The sequence below is a fragment of the Arachis duranensis genome, unplaced genomic scaffold (genome assembly GCF_000817695.3).
Source record: "Arachis duranensis cultivar V14167 unplaced genomic scaffold, aradu.V14167.gnm2.J7QH unplaced_Scaffold_232525, whole genome shotgun sequence".
Taxonomy (NCBI): domain Eukaryota; kingdom Viridiplantae; phylum Streptophyta; class Magnoliopsida; order Fabales; family Fabaceae; genus Arachis; species Arachis duranensis.
The window spans coordinates 1,696,893-1,704,884 of record NW_026264851.1 but is presented as its reverse complement, the minus strand read 5'-3'; the positions used below and the strand labels follow the sequence as shown (position 1 = coordinate 1,704,884).

Below are 7,992 nucleotides of genomic sequence, written 5' to 3'. Positions count from 1 at the left end.
CGCTGCCAAACCTCTCTGCAAATATGCGATCGTGCCGCACAAGCCCTATACAGCAGCCTCCTTCATGCTGCCTACCCGCCGCTGACCGTGCAGCCTCCGCCACAGCCCACTGCGTTTTCCATCCTAACGTTACCATCCGCAACTGATCCGCTCAACATACATTGTCATACACGGTTGCATTTTCGTACGTTCATTACCTCTCACATCCACGTAAATAGAGTCCGAGTTGGTTGAACTGCTTTTTACTGTCCCATCTTCATTCACTGACGACAACTCCTCCCCTGCCTCTATGTGTCGCCATCGATTCTCTCCACCCCGCAAATGTGTCGGATGTTCAATTCACTAGGTATGTAGATGGTTATTTTAATTCTTAATTGGATGGTTATTTTATTCGATTCAGTTTAAGTATATACAATTAACAAATGATGGATGATCATTTTATTAGGTACCTGGATGATTATTTTAATAACTACATGAATGGTTGTTTGATGACGATCCCGCGATGGAGAAGAGGGCGATGATGGGCAGTGAGGGAGTTTCTAACGCCAAAGAGGTAGGATGATTAATGAGAGAGGGAGGAGGTGGCAAATGATTTGGAGAAAGAGGATGTTTGAGTGAATTATTTTGATAAAGTTAAAAAAAGTTAATTTTTTAAAATAACTGTTTAAAATTTTTGGTTTATATAATTTGAAGAGTTTTTTTATTTTTTTTCTTGTGTTGAACTAAATTTAGAATTTATTGTTCATATTATTTAGATTTTTCATTATTCCTCTAACGAAATGGATTATTAAAAACATGAGAATTTGACATTTATAATAAAATTTTTAATTTTAATGTTTTAAATATATTTTTTTAAATAATTACTTTTTGGCATAATAATACATAACTAAATATATGTATAAATTTTTTTTATATTAACAATACATTAAAATTAAATATTTTATAATATATATTTTAAAATTTTAAATTTTTTAATAAATATTTTTAAGACACTCTTAAGTAATATTTATAAAATTAACAAATATCTTTTTTTCAATGTCTCAAATTGTTTTATTATTGTTATTCTCTCTATTATTATATTTAAGCTGGCATTTTAAATAAAACATACGTTTTAGTATTTATGGTTGATATCTTATGTTAAATTTTATTTTTTTAATTTTAGTCCTAATTTAATCTGTTAGATTGATATATAAATATACATACAAATCTAAATAAATATATTATATGTGAATCAAATTTTGTCATTAAAAATAATATTTTTTATTTTATAGTATTGTATATCTAGAAGCTTTTTTATTTTATTTTATTTTTTTACTGACATCATATGCAATGAGTATCCAATTTTGTTTAGATGACTGCTAAATATCAGTATAAAAATATATTAAAGATCATCGATAATATAGTTTTATTCGTTCATCATTGGAACTCTAATCATCCTTAAATAATGTATGGTGTTGTATTTAGGTTTGAAAATAAGATTTAATTATTAATTTGAGAATTTTTATAAAAATATTTAATTATGTTTTTATCATACCAATAAAAAATTAATTATTTATATATTCAACGACTGAATAGTGATCATCTAAATAAAAAAAATTGTTGAATAACAGTGTTAATTAAAGAATTAAAAGATTGAAATTAAATCTTTAAATACAATTTTTCAAATCATAATACGAAGCGAATTAAGAACTTTAAAAATGTAATTTTTGTGTTAATGTAAGAACAAGTTTTGCCAAACATATAATTTAATTATAATGTTTCGATAATGATAATGATAGTATTTGATTTAAATTAGAATTTGTCTAACTTAACTATAAAAGAACAGCTCGATCCATAAATATATTACGTTAAGTAATTTATGGTAAATACTGCATTCAAAAAATATGATATAAATTGCTTAATTTGATAAATACATGAAAAGAATCAAAAGGATATTAGCAAAAAATTAGTCAAACATTTTTAGATGAATCTAAAATCTCTACGAGTTAATATATATGGATGTTTCTCCTATTAAGTATCAGAATGTTTCTTTTTCATACTAAATGGATGTTCTTTTATATATTTTTCGAATTTTTTGTATTACAAATGTGAATGTCTCTATTTTTTAAGAATTTCATAATTTTTTTAAATTTTATAGATATTTAATTATTTTTGCTAAAATATAATTGGATATTTCTTTTGTTAAGTATTAGAATATTTTTTTTTTATATTAAATGAATATTTTTTTATATTTCTGTAATTATTCAAGGACTCCTTTTAAGTAAGATCAAGTGTGCAGTTTGCAGTCTCTTTAATCATCAAAACGGCACCAAATATCCTTAAACGGGGTAGGGATGCAATAGGAACAAGAGCTATGTATGCTTCATACATTTCTGATGAGTTACGCCAGAAAGTGATGTCTATGCTTTATGTTGGGATATCTCTTGATAACATAATATAGCACCATGTAGAGGTGATGCAGAAGCAAGGTGGACCCTAAAACCGTGATGAATCATGATTTTCTCACTTGAAATGATGTGCGCAACATGAAACGGAGTATTCGTAATTCTTCACATGAACTGCAGGAAAATGATGAATGCAGTGTAAAGATATGGATACAGCGCCATTAGAAGCATGTTTTCTATTACCAAGATAACTCAGGTTCACAATTGGAATCCGACGAGTCAGATGTCAGTGATAGAAGAAGAGTGGATCGCAGTGGAGAGGCAGAGAGGGCCTGACGGTGAAATAGAGGTGTGTGTGATTATTAGAGATGAGTAGGTTAATGTGAGAGATAAGAGGAATGATTTTATAGATATTAATTAGATTTATTTAATTAATTTTAAAATTTTAAAATTTTAAATTAAAAAAATTTAAAATTAATTAATTATTAATATAAATTAAGAGGAATGCTAGGGGCCAATAATTTTTGTGATTGTTAGCCATCAACTAGCCATCAATAATAATTTGATTGTGTGAGATTGGTGTGAGATTTTATCCAATGGCTCACTTTTCTCTGCTGATTACATGCTGGCCAAAATTCAATAAAACTGCTGACTCCTTAGACTTTTAATTTTGTTTAGTTTTAACTGATAATCTTTTGATTCCATATACTTTTCCTAAATACATTGGTGGTGGATTCTAAAATTTGAACTTATTAAAATTTGTTTAACTTAAGCATAAAAGAACTACAATTCGGTATATAAGTATTATATTACGTTAAATAAGATAGAGTCAAATCTAAAAAGTATAATATTGACGGCTTAATTTGAAAAATATATTATTAGTTGATTCCAATATTTAAACATGTGATCGTAAAATCACATAAAAATAACTTGTTAGATATATTAAAACAAAGCAATTTTATATGAAAAGGAAAATTACTCAATAATGACAATGATTTTTAAACGATTTTCAATAAGTATTCTAAACGTAATTATTGCCAACACCCTTTAATTATTCACTATCTTAGGAATGTTAGAAATAAATTAAAGACATGTTAATAATCAAGTATTCAACTGAGTAAAGACATATTAGCCGTGAATAAGAGTATGTGTTTAGTTTAGCATTTAAATCACATCGGTAATGTTAGAAAAAAAAGAGTCAAAATTTATTTAAATAATTAATAAATATTAAATAAGATAAATTTTAATTATTTTTTATTAATTATTTTTTATTATCAAATATTTTTAAAATCACATAAAATATGTAAAATTATTTTGGACGTTTTAACTTTTGTTTGACTATTTTTTTAAATATAAATATGATTTTATATTTTAATTTTCTATTTGTCTGAAATAACAAATTATAATTTTTGCGTTGTGATTAAAAAAGTAATTGAGAAATTTTATTTTTTTAATCATATTTGGTCTTTTAGGTTTTATATATTTTTATAAAATATTTTTAATTAATAATCTAATTACAGAAAAAAAAAAGAGAAAAAGCGTATTCGTGATGATTATTCGATGAAGTTGAAAGAAAAACAAGAAGAAAAAGATGATAATGATAAAGATGGTGGTTACATAATTTTAACAGAGACACTGGAGGTGATAATTGATGGTGGTGTTGTGTTGATGGTCGAAAAGAAGTTAGGGTTGAAGAAGAGGAAGTGATTCAAATTTTAGAGTTCTGAACTTTTGATCAAGTGGATGAAGGGACACTTAAAACGTTGGCTCTCTTGTTGATTTGAATTGTGACAATTAAAAAACTAATCACCGCTATCTTAATTTCTTTTATAGCAAAAGTCTAAACTACTATTATAACCGTTCATATTTTATCAATTTGTGACTATTTGATAAACAACCGCTGATTAACCGTGGCTATCTTCCGCATTTGCACGCATTTGCCCCGCAAATGCGTTCTAGTTTTAGGGAGTTATCATATATATTGATTAATCATATGATCAACCAATAAATTTGGAAATAGCTCCACAAAATTTTAGTTGGCGAGTATTGCTACGGCATGGTAATATAAATTCTCAATACTTCAAGTTTACCTACTAGTACTATAAATAACTGAAGAGTGTTAGAGTAGTCTTGGTTAACTTTACTAGATATTATGGTAAGTAGAAGAGTAGCAAGGAGCACTCCAAATGTTAGAAAATTATGCCCTCATGCATTCATTGTTCGTTTTGGAAATAAATGATTAGTACTTGTGTTTTTAGTAGCTCACTCAATTATTTGTGATCTTATTAATTTTTTTTAAGATCCAATAAAACCATTCAATAATACACATATATTATTTTATAATGTGTGGTGAACATCTTCACCGTCATGCATGGTTGAGGGCTTAATGGTACCGTAATTTGTTGTTAGCCATAATTAGCCGGCCAAGAAAGAATAGTAAGGTTATAATAGCCAATAGCCATAGGCATATTATATGTGGACTTAATGCAAAGAAAGGTCTCGTCAGTAATGAAAGTTTGTATTATACATTAGCTGAATTTGGTCATGCATTATAAGATTTAGCGTGTTTTCTCTATTCGTTTTATGAAAAAAGGACAAGATTCTTTAATATAATTTTGACGTAAATCTTTATTATTCAAACGGTGGCTTGATCATTATCAGTTTATCACGAAGCAATTTTTTGACAAAATTCCAAACAATTATATATACAGCATAATTGAAGCTCATCCCTAACATAAAAAATTCAAATTAGCGTCGTTTTGTTTTAAAGAAAAAAGAACAACTTGGTGATCTTTTATTGTATTCTAAAAGGAATTATATTTTTTTTTGAGGAAAGAATTATAATTTTATTATTGTCTGTACAAATTCAGGTTAATTTTTTTTATATGAAAAAATATTGGTATTTTTTGTAGAAATAAAATTATTTGGTATAATTACATATGAGTAAATTTTATAGGTGAAAAATCAACACGTGAAAAACGTGTTACAACATATAAGAGTGTTAAATATGTTATAATATTCCAACTAATACATGAAAGCGTATTAAAATACGTAGAAAAATATGTTATATTTTTACAATACTATAATATATTTTAATTGCCAATATTTAAATAAAATACTATTTTTATTTTCATATTAAAAATAATTTCTGACAAATGCATGCTAATTTGGAATTCTGTTATTTCTTTAATGTTAAAAAAATAAAATTCTTGTTCCGGTCAAGCAAGTAGTAATTTTGTGAGCTGTAACGAAACATAGAAATATCGATGGCAAAATGGCAATGTCATAGGGGTATTTTAATTTTAATAAAAAAATGAAAATAGTTTCTACATCTACATCTACAGTAAAATACTAGTACTAGTAGAGAGGAATAGTAGAAGTGTAGAAGTAAATGAAGGAAGAAGCAAAGGTGATGGTGACGTGGTGTGTAGGTTATGTGGTGAAAGGGGATGCCAGGTGTCTCATTTGAGGGAACAAAAATGCTTTTTCTGTTTCTCTTTTGTGTTGTGTGGTGATAGAGCCTCATATATACCATACGTACCTCTTTCGGATTCGGGTGTTGGCGATATTTTTATAGCCTTGCAAATTTGGAAGCAACGCGGTGGCTCCACGTGGCAAGCAAAGCATCGTGGAGATTCCGATTTGCTTGCGTGGCTTGATTTTATTCACTGGGTTCACACTAGGCCATGTGGGATATATGTGGATGGATGGATGTGCTCTTCTCCACCTGATTTGATTCTCTCTCTCTCTCTCTTATATCATCGACCACACCCAACCCATAATTTATCATCACCAACTCCAACCCTTCCTTTTATTCATTTCGCACACGCACTCGCGTATTTCGGAAACTGCAGTCACGCGCTCTTGTGGGACCCACACCCACGTGGTCTATGAGTCTATGGCATTTTTTGCTTTTTCCATTGGTTAATTCCAGTATTCTCCGCTGCTTCCTCTGGCTACCACACCCCATGCTCTTGTGGGTGTGTTTTATTTTATTTCTTCTTCTTTTTTTTTTCTTAATATAATTATTAATTATTATTCTGTGTGCGGTGATGAAGAGGAAACAACGCCGTTTTCGTAATGAGAATGGAGTAGTAGTGTAGTACCGATTCCAAGTCTAGAATAGCCGTTTTTCAACGTTGGTTCGTCAACTCTTGCTAGTGCACGGAGACTTGAGGTTATACGCTTCCTTTAATTATGTATAGCATTTGTGAATATATTAGAATATAATTTATGACCTGTGTATATTGAATTCAAGCCATAGAATGCCTAACTTTGATTGTGTGTCAACAATGGAATAAACTACTATGCTTTATCACTTTATCAGCTTCTCCCGTTCAGATTTCATATTTTCAGTCCTACCAATAATTTCGTTTTTTTCATTTTGGTTCTCCATTTCCCCCTATGTTTTCCTCTATTCTACTTGCAAATAATTTGGGTGTATGTGGTAATTTCAGCTTCGATTGCCAGGAAAATTGACGAATCTACTGAATTGAAGTAGTATTATATTTGAACTTCCCCAGCTGATACAACCTTTTTGTCTGTATGTATCTATTGATCTGTCTTGCAAGTTAATTATGCACATGATGAAGCATGAATGCATGACTGTATCAGCAATTCAGCGAGGACGATATATATAATTCATTCGTTTTGTTTCTCATATATAGCTAACGTGTGTGTTGCTTTTATTTTTATTTTCGTATATGTAGGACACAATATGGAATATACTAATAGGAATTACGTTAACTACACATGGCACTATTTTGGTGTTCGAAATTATTACTTGGACTTTCATTAATTTTCTTATAAAATTTGACTAAATAGTAACCTAGCTCAGTAGCTACTATTTAATGAGATTCGTCATTATCAAATTATTAATGAGTTTTGATATTTAAACATCACACATGTTGAGTTTTGAAGTATAATATTTATATATATACATGCTGGATTCTTATGTGCTAGCCTTGTTGCTCCTTAGTCTATAATAAGCAAAACTAGACAATCTTTCACAAGAAGGCAAATCTCCTTATTACTCTGTATGAATGTGCAAATCTTGTTGAGCCACTCTATAATGACTATGTCTCATATTATTAAATCATGATCGATAAATTCGTAATCAAGGATGATAGTTTCTGATGCATACATTTGTATGAGTAGTGTCTCGCAATTTTTTGGGTCATTTTCTTTTAATTTGAATTCTCAGCATGGATGAGTTTTTAGTACATGACAATATGGCTAAAGTGAAGTCCCGACTCCGGAGCCGTGACTTCAACGTTATAAAAATATGAAGAAAATAATAAATAAAGTTGGACTGGAGGACTGGAGGTTCCTAGTATTTTCTTTGGATGGGTGGGTTCCTAGTCTTCTAAAACCTCTCTTCTCTCTTCTACTTGTACGTCTTTCCTTTTTTGTTTTCTTTTTTTTATAGACAACTTTCAATTCTAGATACACAATACACACTCAGACACTCCTCAGTCCTCACATACTTACTAATTTTTCCTTTTTTGTTTTCGGTCATTACTTCTTTCCTATCTTAGACGAATCTGTTTGTGGGCTTGAAAACTATAGCAACTAGGCCTAACATTGCACATAAAGGCAGAATTAATAC

At 29.2% G+C, this 7,992-nt stretch overlaps 1 long non-coding RNA gene across 1 annotated transcript; it reads left to right on the top strand.

Moving 5' to 3' along the window:
• Positions 1–5,957: 5,957 nt before the first annotated feature.
• LOC127744066 (uncharacterized) lies at positions 5,958–7,046 on the top strand. The gene is made up of 2 exons (XR_008005260.1): positions 5,958–6,561; positions 6,842–7,046. It is a non-coding gene; the product is annotated as an uncharacterized LOC127744066 (long non-coding RNA).
• Positions 7,047–7,992: the final 946 nt, after the last annotated feature.